The sequence below is a fragment of the Osmia lignaria genome, chromosome 6 (assembly GCF_051020975.1).
Source record: "Osmia lignaria lignaria isolate PbOS001 chromosome 6, iyOsmLign1, whole genome shotgun sequence".
Lineage (NCBI taxonomy): Eukaryota > Metazoa > Arthropoda > Insecta > Hymenoptera > Megachilidae > Osmia > Osmia lignaria.
In genome coordinates, this window is record NC_135037.1 from 1,829,325 (window position 1) to 1,847,477 (window position 18,153).

Genomic DNA, 18,153 nt, shown 5'->3' on the forward strand with positions numbered 1-18,153 from the left:
TGGATCCGGTACGTGGATGTATAAATAATTCTTGTCGTATAACCGACCCTATTGTACAACGGCATAACTGATTACATTGTATCGCTTACAAAGAGAAAGACCAATGAAAGAAATAACTATAAGAACAGGAATTTTCATTGAATTTTTGATGCAATCGTGTCGCATAAATCTTCGAACACAATTACAAGATCTTGTTAAATAAGATTTCACTTTTCGTACAAGAAAAAGTTAACTCAGTTAACAGAGGGCAACGTTGAAAAATATAAAAAAAAAAAATTATTGATCAATTGCTAGTGTATTATTTGTCACCGTGAGGCTGAAGAACGCTTGGAACAATGGAAGCAAGGATCCCAGTTTCACGCGTATCGAGATAGCAACCGTTCCAGTGGAATGGAACGCATTGTTCAGACACAATCGAATTCCTTTTGAGTCCTGTCGAATGGGCCATTTCCTCGCCCCCCTCTCCCTCTCTCTCTCAATTTAACCCTCTGATTCTCTTTCTTGCTCGGCAACATGCTTTGTTACTTGCCCGTACGTGCAGGAGGACCCTTCCTCTGTCAAATTACGCTGATACGTCAAGATGAAAACAAAGATAACACAGAGTGGGAAGAGATAGATATGTGGACAACGGAAGAAAAATTGACAACTGGGAGACTAGTTGGTCCAACGACAAAACGATACAAAAAATAGTGAACTATAGATATCTAGGAACCTTGCACTGTGGCTCTTTACAGATACCGAAGGTCCGTCCAGAGAGTCGGCGACGCACGGTACTTAGGCAGTGGGCTTTTGGAACTGAACACCCTCGACTTTTATTTCGTCAAATTAGAAAAATTGGGATTTAGAAATACGTCCACTATGCTACTCTATAAATACCAAAGGTCCTTGCACTATGCTTCCCTACAAATGCCAAGGATCCGTCCGGAGAGTCGGCGACGCACGGTACTTAGGCAGTGGGCTTTTGGAACTGAACACCCTCGACTTTTATTTCGTCAAATTAGAAAAATTGGGATTTAGAAATACGTCCACTATGCTACTCTATAAATACCAAAGGTCCTTGCACTATGCTTCCCTACAAATGCCAAGGATCCGTCCGGAGAGTCGGCGACGCACGGTACTTAGGCAGTGGGCTTTTGGAACTGAACACCCTCGACTTTTATTTCGTCAAATTAGAAAAATTGGGATTTAGAAATACGTCCACTATGCTACTCTATAAATACCAAAGGTCCTTGCACTATGCTTCCCTACAAATGCCAAGGATCCGTCCGGAGAGTCGGCGACGCACGGTACTTAGGCAGTGGGCTTTTGGAAGTGAACACCCTCGACTTTTATTTCGTCAAATTAGGAAAATTGGGACTTAGAAATACGTCCACTATGCTACTCTATAAATACCAAAGGTCCTTGCACTATGCTTCCCTACAAATGCCAAGGATCCGTCCGGAGAGTCGGCGACGCACGGTACTTAGACAGTGGGCTTTTGGAACTGAACACCCTCGACTTTTATTTCGTCAAATTAGAAAAATTGGGACTTAGAAATACGTCCACTATGCTACTCTATAAATACCAAAGGTCCTTGCACTATGCTTCCCTACAAATGCCAAGGATCCGTCCGGAGAGTCGGCGACGTACGGGTACCTAAGCTTATATTCTAATCTCATTCACTGTGAGCCTGAAACGCTATATTTTCATGTCAAGTTCGGTTTTGTAGGTCGAGTATGAACCTAAACCTTTTGTTTCTTAGAATTCTCCGTAAAAGATAGCCACTAGAAAAGTCGTTTGTTCCTGCTACGAAAATATGCTTTAGAAAAAAGGACACTAAAAGGGGTGAATGTCGTTAAATTTGAAAGCTATCCGAGCATGCACAAGCTGATATACTTCCACGGTTTAAAAAGAGGGAAGCCTCTCCTCGCCCCTGGGAAATCCAACAAGGGAATCATCTCTGTTATACGAGTACCTCCGTTGGATCATAAAACGCAAGCAAAAACATTTTATCGCCTTGTTTAATGGTTTCATAGTGTACAATGCCAACGTGTTCCTATTAACTAAAATTTCTGCATTTTTATTTAATTTTCTACTCTAATGATCTACTCCTTCATAGGGGACATCTAGTCGTAAAATGGAAAATGCAAAAACAGATAGAAAAGGTTGTTGGAAGCGGTCACTGATTTACGGGAATCCCGAATCACCGTGACTAGGGATTTACTGTAAATGTAAAGAGGCTCGTAAACCGGAAGGAGGCATCTTCGAACGTTTCTAGCCCGTTCGAGAAGCCAATAACTGTTCCTCCACGATTTCTCAGGTCACTGCGTTTCGTACCACGTTTGCGACTCCTTTTTGACTCGTTCTAGCCAAGATTTATAGCTGGAATCGAAGATTTCTGACGATGAAAGATATTTTCGTATATCCTATAAAACAGTTACTTTGATTTTAAGAAAAAAAGAAATTATTCATTTTTACCTCCGGGAACTTCTCGAATTTTAAATTGAAAAATTAATCAATTCGCGTTCGTTTCAAATGAGATACTAAAATAAATTTTATAATATTGTCAACGGATATTTTTAGAAATGGAGAGAATAAAATGTTATCACAGAAAATTCGGTTTCTCGGTCAAAAGAGGTGGAAGGATTTTCCCGGAAAATTTTCACGGTGCGAATGTATTCCCATGACTCGACACCGGCGAATCTGCGAGAAAACACAGTAATTCAGTGGAAACGCTTCTTACGGAAACGGAGTGATTCAGGAAAATCCTTGAAAGTTCATCGCTGCGCTCACGATTCCCCTTCTATCTCGCGCTAGAAATTACTTATGAATCAGTGCGGCTACAACTTCCAGAAATGGTAATTCTGCGTGTAGCTACGATGTCCTTCGGGTAACTTCAAGATTACATCGCAACAGCTCAATAGCAAGGAAAAGATTAGCACGAAATTCTTAAAACGAACGCGATAAAATGAAATTAAACGTCGAGTTGAAAACGACGAGTGTTAAATTGAATAAAATCTTAATCTTTTATTTTTTCAACGAAAAAATAAATAAAATAACGATAGATGTCTAAACGTTTAGAAATAACGTAATAAAATAAAGATAGAACCGAGTTGAAAAAGTTATCCGAGGGAAACAAGGGACAATTTCACAGAGGGACATCCCCGGAAGCTGCAGAAAATTGGAAACCGAATACACTCGAATGGTCCTATGTAAATAAAGCGTTCGATCGGGTCCGAGAGACCAGTTGCATCGGCTCGAGGAGTACCATCGACGACTCGTCGAAACCGTTCTTCATTCCAACCATTCGTCCGTAGAAAATACGTGGAGCATTTAAGAGATTCCAGAAACTATTTTTCTTCTCGTTTTATTCATCCACCATTTGCGTCCTGTTGTCTTTGAATCGTTCCCCAAGGAACGTCGATTCCATCTTACAATCTTTCCAAACCCAACGGGTACAAATTTTTTTTGTCGAATTATTTCAGGTCCAAATTCCATTCCTTATCCTTCGAACTACTTTTCTCTTTAACAGTAGAATTGTAATTGAACCAGAACAATTTTTAAGAAACGATCTCGGTTGACAGTGTTCGCCTCGTTTCACGACAAGGCCAGTTTTTAGAGGATTTTTCGCCTCTCTGATGGAGCAAAACAGCAATGTCAGAGCTCCTGCGGTCGTGTCGGTCCGCCTTTGTGCCCAGCAAACCACCATCTGTCCCAAGATGCCTTTGACATTTTGCAAACAACCACCACCTGTACGTGTATCTCCCGTGGGTGAAAGTAACGTTTATTGCGGCTCTTCGATAAGGCTGATCCCATCGATCGTTAGTCGAAGAGAGTGCCTCTATAAAAATTACAATTTTGAAGGCGACACTAAACTGATGTCAGAAACGAGTCAAAAATCGTCTGAAAAATCGACGATACGCAAACGCAACTCTCAACGTACATTTTTTCTTCTTATTTATTATTCGAACGACAACGGACGATCAAACACCTGGAGCACGACCTCTTTTCCGTGAAAATAAATATAACTTACTGTCGTTGAGCACCTGCTCTCGTTGCTCGATCGTGCCATTTGCGAAACGACTCGATACCGAACGAACAACATACACTCGGTAATTAAAATATTTAACCAAATCTCGCTACAGTCAGCGCGCGTGTTTGACGTCGCGTAAACGGGCGGTTAAAATTTATGATACACGCGCGAAAAATTTATGAATCCTTTGCCGAGAATAACAACAATGTTGCTTAAAAATAGAATGGAAATTTGTAAATCCGCATCGGAAACATCGTTGATCAAGGATTTCTTTCGACATCGATGTCTTTATCGATAGTTTGGTCGACTCTTTTTCAATGTTAAAGGTTCGTGGAGGCATCGGAATCAAAATATCGAGTGAAAAAATCATAGAAAATGGAGAAAATTAGGGAACCGAAGTAGATCGATTTGTCTCTCTGCGCGGAACCGGAAGCCGCAGAGTCCCTGAAGAAGACCAAACCCGGAACGATATGTATCCACTGTAGTTATTTATTACCAGGATCGCGTCGCTTCTTCGTTTTCATGGTTTCGCGGGGGAAAAACATGAAAAGTAGAAGGGTGGAGGAGGAGGAGAGACGAGAGAACACGGCTGGCGATGATTCTCAACGCCGTGGGACTCGTCACACCTGTACATCGGTCTAGACTTTTCGCGTTTACGTTCGAAAGGGAATCACTTATTCATAGAGCAGGGTACACGGGCGATTGTTACCAGCAACATTACCGTACACGCCTTCAAAAGGGAAATTACAGTTCGCTCTCCTGCCAGAGAGTGATGTTTCTCCCTGGAACGTGGAAGAATAAGGGTGAAACTACCAATGAAACCATTTTTGCAAGAAAATTATTATCGGCAGTTAGATTGATCAATAATTCCTCCGTGACATCTTATGACCACATACGTACTGAAAGTGTCAACTCATCGGAATTTACGAATTGATGAAATTCTTCGCTATATACAAGCAAGAAAAATAGTACAAAAGCCTGAGAGTGTTAAATCAATTCCTCGTGGCGATGAATCAATGGCGGGAACGTACGAGCCGTTGCATTGTCAGCATTTATCTTCGATAATCTACGTCTATGACGGGGATGCGCTGGGAGAGGGTTAAAATACAGCGAATCCGTCGAGAGAATAGGAAGAAAATTAAAAAAAAAAAAAGGGCAAAGGGAACGCGGAGAGAAAGGAAAAGGGAGATTTCTTCCTCTTTCCGCGCTATTTCGAGAACTTCGGAACCCTCCGAGACGAAAACACGCGAACTGGTATTAATCTTGGAACGTCATCCAACCGATATTAACTCCGCCCAACGCTGTCAACGAACGCTCTTGATGAATTGCCCAGAAGTAATTGGTTTTATTTATAAGATAACCCCGATAGGAGTTTCACCTGTCCGCCCACGAACCTTGGTAACACCGATTCGCTCACCTGGACTTAGGCCACTTCCGAGTTATATCATCGTTCTATAATTAACCGCGCTCTTGTTTATCTCCAACTGATAGAAACTTTCGATCTTAACTTCCTAACAAAGATCCTTCCGACAGAGATCCACCATTGTGTTCCTACATAATTATGAAACAATGATGAAGACCTGTGAATGATTCAGCAATCAAGGAACTTGAGGAAACTTGGTAAAAGAGAAGTGTTGACAAAATTGTTTACAATTTTTCCCCTGTGATCGACTCGTTATTATAAGCAAACGTTTATTATTTAATACCCTAGCTTGAATTGCTAGGAACAATTACGCGTCGTGCTGTGCAAAACGAAAGAGAACTTGTTTTGTACATCAGCTGCGCCACAATGTTAGAAAATAATTGAACCATATGTTGCTGGTGTACGAAGTCTATAGAAACCGTAGACAAAGGGAGCAACTCGAATGGAAACATTTTCGAAACTGAAAAAAAGGACTGTGGGATTGTGGATCGAACGGTAATCCAGTGGCTAATGGAATCAATTAAACGCGATCCCCTTGGTTCACTCCCCTCTGCTCCAATTTCTGGATTTCTTACGCAGCATTCCAATTCCAATTGTTCAACTTTAACGGATGACGGTGGAGAAAGAAATTTTTGAATTTCCTTTGATAATTGATAGAAAGAGAGTATAACACTCCTGAGATCCTAAAGTTACTAGAATTCTCCATCTTTCTAAATTGACAGCAGTATGATTAATAACGGCAGAACGACTGTAATGTTCGCAGACAACCTTGCAATGGACTTAAGAAGTCAAACGTGCCTCGAAAAACTATTCAATTCAACTGCGTTACAGTCTAGCTCGAAAAAAAGTCAAGGGCTCGTTCATTTGTTACCAAACAGTTGACCACTATTGGCGTCCCTGCTCAGGGGACAAAAAACATCCCTGAAAAACAGAGTCCAGCCGCGCGGTAGCGTACCCAGCTTTTAACGATCCTGCGCGATACGAAGAGGTTAACAAACTTTTGTTCCTTTATCGCAGCCACGCGTGTACGTGGCGTTGTTCGTTCCCGTAACAAAAGTAGACGGTCGTATTTTGCTGAGAAGAAAAATAACCGTGTTCGGGACGTTCAGTAATCCCAGTCTGGCGTAAAAAGGAACTACGTGACTTAATGTACGAATAAAGCAATTAGAGTAAAACAAAAGTTTTCCCATTTTCTTTCAGACAATTATTTAGTTACATTATTATTATAGCTTTTTTTAAATTTGTACGGGAAATTAACTAGGGTACTTTAATCTCTGATTTTTCATCATAAGTAACTAAACCTTCAACAGCATCGGTGGTTCAGTGGTAGAATGCTCGCCTGCCACGCGGGCGACCCGGGTTCGATTCCCGGCCGATGCAAATTTATTTTTTGCTTTATTCGTTAAAAGTATAAATATACATAGGCATTATAATTAACATTGTGCAAATAATAGCTTGTTAGATAAGATATAACGACTGTTATAAATGACACAGCGATACACATTTGTGCAAGATTCTGGGATAAGTGCCATACCGTCTCTTATGGTCCTCTTACCAGAAGATGCAAGATCTTCCCCAGATTCCCCAGATTCCCCAGACTTCGGGTCATCGGCTACAGACATATGGTCCCGGGTATCGATAACCCCTTGAGAAATAGGTCAAAGTCCCTAAATACATTGACCCTGACATGTGTTTTACCTCTACCACACAAGTGCTTGATGCTAACCAGCAGTTCTACCTAAGATATGAAATTCTTATGGTTTTCATAGCTTTTTCTTCGTCACAAGAATTAACCTACTGATCCATAGGCATAGTTCGCCTTCCCTTGCTTAGAATCCCGTAGCATCGATCCTCAAGTTCCCTGAAAGGATGTGACCGTGAACTCTGGCAAAGATATTACCAGCTTCGTGGCCTCTTACGGTCACCCCAACTAAAACCTGCCCTCTTCTCCCTTTATTTGGCTTTTAGACCCAGGTTCCTTTCCCTACTTTACAAAGATCTCTATCTTCACCTTTTCTCGTCGTCATAACCGTCCTAAAAACATCTATGAAATCTAAGGTCGAACCTAATCAACCATACTCGTAATTTAAAGAAAGAAAATACACAAAATTGTCGGAGCAAAGTAAGCATCTGTTCCTTTTCAGTTGCTGAAACAGTGTTTGCGTTTCATCGTACCAGTTAAGGGTTAAGCTTCCATTATTCAACGTCGTGGAAGTGGAAACGTGTACGATTTCAGTAACGAGTCCAAATAATACTCATCCCTGAGACGAAGGAACGAGAGGGAGCGGTGAAACTGAGGATCGTGATAACCTCGACACAGAGTAACACGAAAGAAACACGATGCCAAGGCCGTGTACACAGAGGGAGAACCAGTAAATGTCAGTTTAACCGGTTGAAGTACCTTTCCCTGTTAAAATCACTCACACGAGGCCATGCACACGACTTCTCTTCGGCGGAGATGCTTTCGAGTGTATACACCATTTTGTCAAGGTAAGCTTACGAGCAAAGATGAGGAACCGTTATGGCTCGACTATGTTGATGCGTCCGAACGAAAAAGGAATTCTTTTTGTCCCCGGTAAGCTCAGGTAAAAGAAAAAAATAGAAACGGGGAGGGCTGCCAGTGAAATGGCCGAGTCGTCGTCTTTCTTGCGTAAGAAGGAGATGCAGTTTAGGGATCGGTTCGACGTACCGGACCAGGTGCATTGACTTCGTCCCTCACAAACCGGATATCGACCACTACCTACTCTATCGTTAAACTTTTTCTCAAGACTCTACTCTGATCCTCAGCGACGATAACTTTTGGGGATACTGGAAAAATGGGACAAGTTACGAAACGAAGAATTCTGAATGCTAATTCTTAGTAGCTATGGATAAGGTTTTAATTAATATTCGTATCGAAACATAGATTCACAATGGCCGCCGTCAACCGGTCCAGCTTATAATGATTCAGCGTCGCTATATTCGAATCAATATATCGATCAATACGCGATCATACATGATCCGGAGAATGGTTGCGCCATGCGTGACCATCCAGAATCCATACACGTGCACACAACCCACACCTCACACTCAAACATGGTTTATGTTTAAATATATATATTTTACGAGGTTTTTGGACGCAAGATCTTTATCGCCTCGGGGTTTACCCCCAAACACTGTGTTTTTCTTTATTTTAATACCTTTTCTTTTTTCATATATTAATTTACTGGAATCACGGGACTCAGGCAAGCAGCTTGAGTTCCGACGCTACAATTATTGAATTGTTCTCGTTAAAGAGTCATTGTTGCAAGGGACCAGTACTTATGATATTAAATGATGAGTCTAATACAAAAGACTTGGCCCCTGCAGCCTGGTCTCTTTGTTATGCTTAGAAAGTGCAATGGCCGACCCTGAACCAAAGTCATTGGCGAAACTGATGAGAACTTGTTGTTTATCCTGCTCGATATTTATTCTTGGCAATGTTTCAGAACAATTTTGCGAATAACTAACGTTATACTAAGTTTAAGAAATTGTACATAACATTTTTTGGATGAAATTACACAGTAGCTTCCTTTTTTCTTTTTTCTTAGACAGAGAGGAAAATACGTTTACGTACGCGCCAACTACCTCCTGGTGTGGAAGGTAGCCGAGGCAGTGTGGGATTCAGGTGCTCACACACATAGTAGCCTTCTGTAAAATAGCAAGGAGAAAAGATCTCAACAGCATCGGTGGTTCAGTGGTAGAATGCTCGCCTGCCACGCGGGCGACCCGGGTTCGATTCCCGGCCGATGCAAAGTTAATTTTTGTTTTTAATAAAAATACAAACACATTGAAATACTAAATATGTATTCTCTTTTTTTAAATTAAAAAAACTGGAACCAATAAATCCTCGGTCCTGAGGACGCCTTCGACAGTACACCCTTTTGTTTACGACACCCCCACGTTTGGGGACTTTCCCTTAAGAAGGGGAAATGCGCTGACAAAATACACATGGCCTGCCTCGACCTTTTGCCTACTTCGATTTATCTAACAGTATCCTCCTTTACTTATAAGCATAATAGTTAACGATGATTTTTTCTAAGAACAAAGAATGACGATCGAAAGAGTTACATCAAGTAACTCCCTTTGAGACCAAGGACAAGAAAAAGAAGGAGGACACGGGATGAAACGGAATCTCGATTGAGAGTTATTATCCGATTGTTGTAACCGGTAGGACAAGAATCCGTAAGGACAGTGAGAAGCACACGCGCTTGCAAAATAACGTCGCTTTAAATTACAAGCCTGCAGGAAAGCGATCATTATCCTGGTGATGCCATGAAATGCGCTTCACGGATCAAGGTTTTCTTCTTCTACCCAAACATGATCAACGATGAATCACGACTACGGCCGTATACACGGTATCCATGCTGACACACCGAAGCCTAAATTGAAATCCAACTGAACTACATTATTCTTCGATAAATAAACAGCAAATGTGGAAAGTTTGGAGAGAAGTTTCGAGATAACCGAAATAATGAAAGGAAAGGGTACTTGTGTGGCGCCGCCATGCGGAGTTGGTCCACATCAACTTTCCAGAGAACGATCACGAAACTAGGGACAATTAAACGCAGGCGACACCGACTCGCTATTGTGGAAATAAAGAATGGGTGTATACATTAAATTATGTTTGATTCTTTATCTATCATATTTAAATTTCCAACTTAAAAATAAATGTACATCAAATGTTGAGAGTTCTAGCATTAATCACACATGATCACTCATATTTTGAAAGACAGTCCATACCTTCGATCCGTTACAATTACCTTGCAATTCCCTAGAAGAATCTAATTCCTGAAGTTAGGTAGAAGTTTTAAGACTCATCGTCTATCCAGGACGTGTACGAGGAGAGATAGAAATTCCTGGTAATTCTAGGCAACGGATGCCAAGTAACGCAGCGTACACCGCAATTACTAAGTTGTCAGAATTCTCGAAAGTAGATGCATCCGACGTTCCTCCAACTTAGCTGAATCAGCCCAGGCGTTGCTCGTCTCGCGACCGCCGAATGCATTTTAATACGGCCAACGCTTCCATTACGAATTTTGTGTTTCTACCCCCCGGTCGTACTTCTGCTACTTTTTATCCCATCCAACTACCATTTTGTCCAACGTGATCTAGACTCCCGGGAGGGCAATGTAGAATCAACGCCTCAAGGCGAATTTCACGAGGAAGCTTCTTCCTTTCATGAACTTCCGCCGTACAATGACTAAGATTTTCCCCTCCCCCTTTCCGGAAAGTTCACGGCAAGATCGTAACAATAGCTATTAAGTAGTTTGTTTGCAGTAAGAAATTTGCCTGAAGCCTCTGAACCCGCCCGGTCTAGGGAGAATTTGAAAGCTCCGGGATCCGGGTATAACGAGTACAACATAAAAGTCAATTGGCCCCGATTACTATTTCTTTCCCTTTTATTTTTATTTCACTACGTTTCGAGAAAACGAGCTTCATTTTGAAGTCGACGAATGTACGACTAGAAAGGAAAACAAAGGGTGTCCTTTTGGCTCGAGCACGAAGTTTGCATTTTTACTCGATCTACAGCCATTATAAGATATAAAATTGATGTATCGACATCAGAAACTGGCTCATCGATACTTGACGAGTCGTCGAGGCAAACGTACGATGGAAAGTTCCAACTATGCGTTATACTCAATTTCAAAGTTACCGAACTATCTGCATGGCTCAAACAATTATGTTAGTTACACAAACTATAAATCACTTTCGACCACGAAATTTGCTTAGCGGTTGCTTGACGTTCCGCTCCATGTCTTTCGAACTTCCCCAATCGAACGTCTAATCAAAATTTCCTCATCAGAGATCTCGCTGTTTCAAACTTCACATTTGACTTTGAAGATAATTTTCACACCCTTAATGGATGATTGGGTCTAAATGAGGTATAATATTATTGTTATCATGGATGACTCTATAAACCCACAAAATTGCGTTCAAAATGATGAGTTGGGGTTTTAGGTGTTTCCTAGTCAGAACAGCAGGGTCTATGCCCCAGGAACCCATCTGTTTTATTAAAAATAAACATCTGTAGACCATGTGAAAGGAGCTAGAACGATGCCAGTAAAAGAGATGGAACGAATTTTTCTTATGAATTTCACTTTTTTATAAACTTATCTAAGCGCCTGATCAAATGCAACCGGATACACCTCCAAATCAAGCCACGATTTAGCTAAGGCTTCTTTCCTGCTGCCTTTTATCGCTTCATCCCTGTCACTTATCCGACCGTTTCATCAGCTATCTATTCTCTTCCTTCTCTATCCTCAGCATTTCATCCACAGGCAACGGAGGACACAAAGAGCTCGAAAGTTCTGGCCGTCATGCGATTTGCCATTCGGTCGCGTGTATTCCCACCGTTTCACGTCTCCGCTCTTCAGCCATTACCTATGCTTTTTCTAGGCCGTTTGTTTTCTTTCCGTCTCGTCTTTTCCACCGTTCGAGCCTCTTTCCTAAACCGTCTCTTATTTGCTTTGTCTCTCCGGAGACAACCGTCTCTTTCCCTCCCTCGACCGTCTCTTGCTTTTACTTTCGTCTCTTCTGTTTTCTCTCCGTCTCTTCCTTCGCTTTTACTCCTCTTGTCCTACTGTTTGTGCTGTCTTTCGCAACACTGTCCATCCTCAGTGTCCGTGGAACCGAGTCTACCATTTTTGTACGTTTTTCTCTCATCGCCTGTGCTGCCTCTGGTGTTCCTCCTAGTTGAATAAACAGGGCAGAAACGTGTGCGGCACGCTCGTCATGCTTTAATACAGTTCGTGTATAATGCATCAGGGTAAACGTATTCCTGTGAGGTCAGAGACGCTCATAGAGCAGGGCGAGTGGGCACTTGCCCCGGGCCATGTACTTTCGTATCTGTTTTACCAATCGAGTTATTAAAATGAAACGATAATGTGTAGGTAAATTACGAAACAAAACCAGACCTAGTCGTTAGGATTAATTTACACTACACCCTGGATGTAAAGTAGAATAATTAATTCCAATTTACGGTGTGTCAATACCGACATCGAATGCATCAGCTGTGTCCACAATTACTGAACCGACGAATGGGATAATCGATACGCGACCAACCAAGAAGAGACTGCGATAAAAGCAAAAACATCGTCCACGGTAGATTGAACCTTAAATAACCATAAACTCCGTTGAAATTGATTAATTCGTTATGAGCTCTTGTGGTTTATTATCCGCATAAAGTCGCGTCTCGCTCGTCGTTATACGCTCTCGAAGATTCTCGACAAGATCGCACCGCCATTTTATCGTATACCCATTTCGCAAACTTGAAATCTTGATTTTTGAAAGCGACGGTGAGCGAGAATCCCAAGAGGACTTCGTGGAATTGAAATTCTTGGAAAAGAATCGCGTGCGAGTGAGGATTCACGGAAAAGGAGAAAAAAGGGAAATGGCGAACCGGACCTCACGTTGTCACGTGCGTGAAACGTTCGAAGACGGCTTTAGGCCGGGTTCACACTCTCGGTCCGAAGAAGAAATCTCTAGGAAATTTTGTCTTTTAGAAGTCTAGGGTTCCCTAGAATTTTATCTTTTGGAGATCTAGGGTTCCCTAGAATTTTCGAAGGTTTTCTAGGACTCCCTAGAATTTTGTCTTCCGAAAGAAAAAATTTCCTAGGGATTTCGTTCCCCTACATCACTATTTTCCCTAGGAAAGCTTACCATACCCAACACGGCACATTCTCAACCAAATGGACCACGAGTGGACCGTGAGTAGAGAGATAGTATGGATCGAACCTTACCGAGTTAGAAACGTGCAACAGGAACGAGAACACACGCATCTGTTGCCTCACGGTAATTACGGTAGGGGGCCAGATAGGCCTGTATAACGCACACGTGCGCGACGAAATCCACGCGAAAGCGGACAACAGTAGTACGTTCACGTAGCTAAGTACACGTATGTATGTACATGTACACGATAATCGTGGTCTCAGACGAACGACTAGGTGAACGGAACGAGTGAGAGAAGAGGGTCCTCGCCCTCGAACAGCCAAGCTGCTCGGTAATTACGTAGGGGAGACGCTCCATTGTTCTGCGCTAGTTTTGTACCAGGTAATAGACGCTCCTACAGGGTGTTCGCAAAAATGTCACAAATTTTTCGTTGGACATAGTTCTCAACAAAATAAACGAGTCTCAGATATTTGATTTAGACTACGGGTGTGAAGATCATCTTAAATCATCGTATCTTTAAAGATTTCATACCGTTCTTTGTGTTTTAAAGGAAAATATTTATCTTCTCTTTTTTTATGGAACACTCTGTATATTTATCAGGTGGCTGGACGTATGATTTTATAGCAGCATCGAGGCGCCCCGCGGATTCGCAGGAAAGAAACGGCTGCCTCAACACTGACGCTCTAATGAAAGATAAAGCGGATAAACGGCGACACCCGTATAATAGGCGCGTGTATTCGAAATGGACGCTTCAATGAGGAGGCGCCATCAGTTAAAGTGAAACGATTATGGCTGCTATTTGAAATGCAAAGAAGGAAGCTATAATACTTTCCAAGATATAATTTATGTTTTAACTGCTCCTTTCTCCGGGAAATGTTGAATGTTTCAGAACCTTGCTATCGTTCGTTCCAAGTTAACGAATCGTCAGATTAGTCAACAATAACTGTTTCTTCGTGGGTCAAAAGTGACCCGATATCCAGCCTTCGCGATTCTAATTTCACAGAGAACAAAAGCTACAGTTCGACGCACCGAATGAAATTGATGGCTTGTCGTAAATTTCCAACCAGAATCGCGCTCGATAACGCATATTTCCCGGCTCGTGTGGGTCCGTAAAAAAGAGTATAAATCTGGAATATAGGCAGACCGAGCGCAGAGATAATTTTATTATGGATCGTATCATAAGTTACTCGTTTGGCTGTCGGCCAAATGTCTGTGTCCCTTCGTTCTTTGTACGCATTCCTCAAACATTTCTTCCAAATGTAGCAGCCCTCCTTCGGTCTGACGAATACCCCGTGAAAGTGCAGTTTCGTTAACCCAACCAAACTGCATTCGTCAAGAAACTATGCATCGTCGTGATAAGAGGGGAGTTGAAAATGTAGGTCAAATTTCAGGATGGAGATTTTTAAATAGGTATTAGAAATTCGCTAAGAAATATGTTGAGAAGGTACGCGTTCCTAGGAAATAAATTCAGAGGGAATAAATCCCTAGCAAACAAGTTCAGAAGGTATAAGTTCCTAGGAAATAAATTTAGAAGGTACAAGTTCCTATGAAATAAGTTCAGGGGCAATAAATTCCTAGGAAATAAGTTCGGAGGGGATAAATCCCTAGGGCACGAGTTCCTAGGGAATAAGTTTCTATGTAAGTTCCTGAAACTTTTTGAAGATTTTCTTTCCACTTGAGGATTTTCGAGGCGTTTTTTTCAACACGGTCGAGCGGTGCTATAAGGTCATTGCCCAAGGATACACACGCACCGATGCAATGTAACGAAGTTTCAGTCGTCTGGTGGAGGCGCGCACAAGAGGACAATTCGACCGTGGAGCTCGTCAGGTTAATTGAATTTATGGCTCGATATTCCGAGCGTGAGCGATTGCGATCGACGATAAGCCGAGCCCCGTGAACCTTTTACGGTGGATCCTCGTTAATGAACGAACTCACCTCGAACAATACCGTGATCTGATTTTTTCATCTTTTAACGATTTAAATGCACTATCCGAGAATCCATCGAAAAAAAAAAAAAGAAAAGGTAAATCGAACAGGTCTTCTAAGTCTAATATTCTTAGAGAAAACATTCGCTATCGAATAGAAAGAACTTTGTTTCGCGAAATTGTTGAAAATCGTTCAAATTCGACTCAATCCGTGCAAGTTCACAGGAAAAGCGGTGAAAGTTTGGACGTAATTTATGCCAGGAACGTGTATCATAGAACGGAAACATATTGGCTCTACTTTCTTGCCGCTGTTTCGTTCGTCAGATCACGTTGGCCAATAAAGTTTCGGCAACTTTTGCGATCCACCGACTAAGCTACCTCGGCTGTGAAGTTGGCTCGTTCATTAAACCTGTTCAGTGTCGGGACAGCTCGGGGATAAACCATTTTGAATTAACTACTGGGACATGCATTTCGCGTGCTTCGTTTTATCCTCTCCTTCTCTTCGCAGGAGTATTCGGACCATTTCGGGCTTGTTTGGAGAAAATATTTCGAGTAAAAGAGTCAACGTCAATTTCTTCCTGAGCAAGGTAATAATTAAATTGAAAATTAATGGGAAATGAAAGAAATGAAAAATCGCCAAAATTCTGAAGAATTTCATTCGCTTACACTAACGAGTCTGCCATCGTGGAACTGCAAGGAATTTCTGATGGTAATCCAAGCTAAATTCCAGATAACTCAACAACCGTGCCAACTGAACCTTGGATCTTTAACTCTAGAATTTCTAGGGTCGGAGACACGTTCGACCCGAGGCTGACTAAGGCAAGACCACGTCATAAACTCGATTCCAAATTGTTCCTATGACTGGTGTAATTCGAGCACGAACTCGAACCTAATTCGATACAGAATTCAACGAATAGCTTCTCTCTACCCGTTATCTTCATACCCTCTACAAACCTGTAAATACGTGGCTAATGTAATTCTAAAAAAACAAAGTATCCACTGAATAAAAAAAACATAGATTTTCATTAATTGCGATTTCCCGGCTGTGCGTGCATGCACAATACGAAATTAAACTAACGGCCTCCTCGAACAAACGAGTCTCTTAAGAAAGAAAGGATCGTTAATACGCGCAGCGTAGTAATACATCAGGGAACTCGCTTCTCCGTGGAATCTCATTAACCGGGTTGCTCGATGACTCGAAACACGTTAATGCTCGCTCACACACGTCCCGGAGAATCGACATCAATCACTGTCGAGCCAAGAACTTCAAACGTACGCCACCGATTTACATGCGCACCGAACCCGGGATAACCTTGCGTGAACGCCAAAAAACAGAGAAGAGAAAAAAGAAGGGTGGAAGGTCAAAGTTGAGAGCAATTTTCGCGAGGAACGATAACACTTTTTACAGATGAGCCCAGGGGAACTTAAGGAGGGCCTAGGGGAACTTAAGAAGAACCTAGGGGAACTTATGGCGAGCCTAGGGAAACTTAAGGAAATCTTAGGAGTACTTAAGAATAGTCTAGGGAAACTTAAGGAGGGCCTAGGGGAACTTAAGAAGAACCTAGGGGAACTTATGTCGAGCCTAGGGGAACTTAAGGAAATCTTAGGAGTACTTAAGAATAGTCTAGGGAAACTTAAGGAGGGCCTAGGGGAACTTAAGAAGAACCTAGGGGAACTTATGGCGAGCCTAGGGAAACTTAAGGAAATCTTAGGAGTACTTAAGAATAGTCTAGGGAAACTTAAGGAGGGCCTAGGGGAACTTAAGGCTAATCTAGGGAAACTTAAATGAGTCTAGGGAAACTTCAAGATATTCAAAGGAAAACCTAGGGATAATCTAATCTGGAATCTCCTAGAAATAGTATATTTCTATACTAAATTTACATTTACTAAAATTTGCAACTATTACCTACAATATAATCTGAATCCTTGCAATTCAGGAGATAACGTGACACCACAGAATCCATGTCACCCAATTTGACAGAAATCTAACACCGGGTGAATCTCGTTATTCGCGCACGAAATATTTCGATGGAAAGAAAGGAAGAAGAGGAGTTGCACGGCAGTGAAGTGGATGTCTCGATGCACGTTTCTTGCATGCAAATTTTTCACGCGCTATACGTGTTCGTACACGGATGCGAGGAGCGCGGCACGTAAAATCGCGTAACACGGCGAAAATATAAATTCAACGATAGAATCGCAACGAAGCTCGTATCGACGCGAAACTTCCAGCCGGCTAATAAAACCTTTCGCTGATACGGGTTTGCTCGTATTTCCTTGAGTTTAATTACGCGCTTCCCGCGAATTATTTCCTCGCGAGAAAATATTCGTTTGCCCCTATTGAAAAAAGAAGAGAGACAACGGCTCGTATATCTGAACCGTGTGAGCGATTAATTGGACGGAAAAATGGAACTAATGGGTAATTCTTTTAATCGGTTAACCAGATAATTAATAAAATTATAATAATTCTTGTAGCTTTGCAACATTCGGTAAATATTTATTTCATTTCATCCTGGACAAGATTCTCACAGAAAATGTTTACTATCGGACAAACTAACACGTTTGCGAGGTTTCGCCCGACGGCGATAGATCTCGATGAATCTTCAAGAGTATCCGACCGGGGACCGGATATGCTCGGATAGATTCAATTATCGGACGACCAATGGAATTATCCAAATCCGATATCGGCGTTCGATCGCATTTCTCGAGTCGTCTCGCTTCCAAGCAAATTGGAAGCACGACTGCCAATAGCTCGTGAATGGAGCAATGCTTGTTGAACAAGTGGACACGCGATACTATTTCTAAGGTTGTTTCACTTAACGTTAATATCCTTTCTCTTTTCGGTACCTAATCTAAAGCTGCTTAAACAAGCTTTTATAACGAGCCAAGGAAATTGAATGTCTAGGAGTTCTAAAGACCAGCCACTAGAATGCTAATGAAGGTCAGTGGGTGGAGGTGCCAAGGCCGTTCTACGGTCATTCAGGTTTCTCATTAAATTTCACGATAAAAATGTATCGAGAGAAAATTTGACAAGAAATATGAACGTGATTTTAGACACACGATATAATAACTAAAGTAACGAAAAAATGAATATGGGAAGCTAAATT

At 41.8% G+C, this 18,153-nt stretch overlaps 1 protein-coding gene and 2 non-coding genes across 6 annotated transcripts in view; 2 read left to right on the forward strand and 1 right to left on the reverse strand.

Annotated features, from left to right (window-relative positions):
• Positions 1-18,153, reverse strand: part of Dora (zinc finger SWIM domain-containing dorado) — a 52,221-nt gene that overhangs the window by 29,750 nt on the left and 4,318 nt on the right. The window lies entirely within an intron of this gene.
• On the forward strand, positions 6,745-6,815 carry TRNAG-GCC (transfer RNA glycine (anticodon GCC)). The gene has a single exon. It is a non-coding gene; the product is annotated as a tRNA-Gly (tRNA).
• Positions 9,137-9,207, forward strand: TRNAG-GCC (transfer RNA glycine (anticodon GCC)). Its single transcript has one exon. It is a non-coding gene; the product is annotated as a tRNA-Gly (tRNA).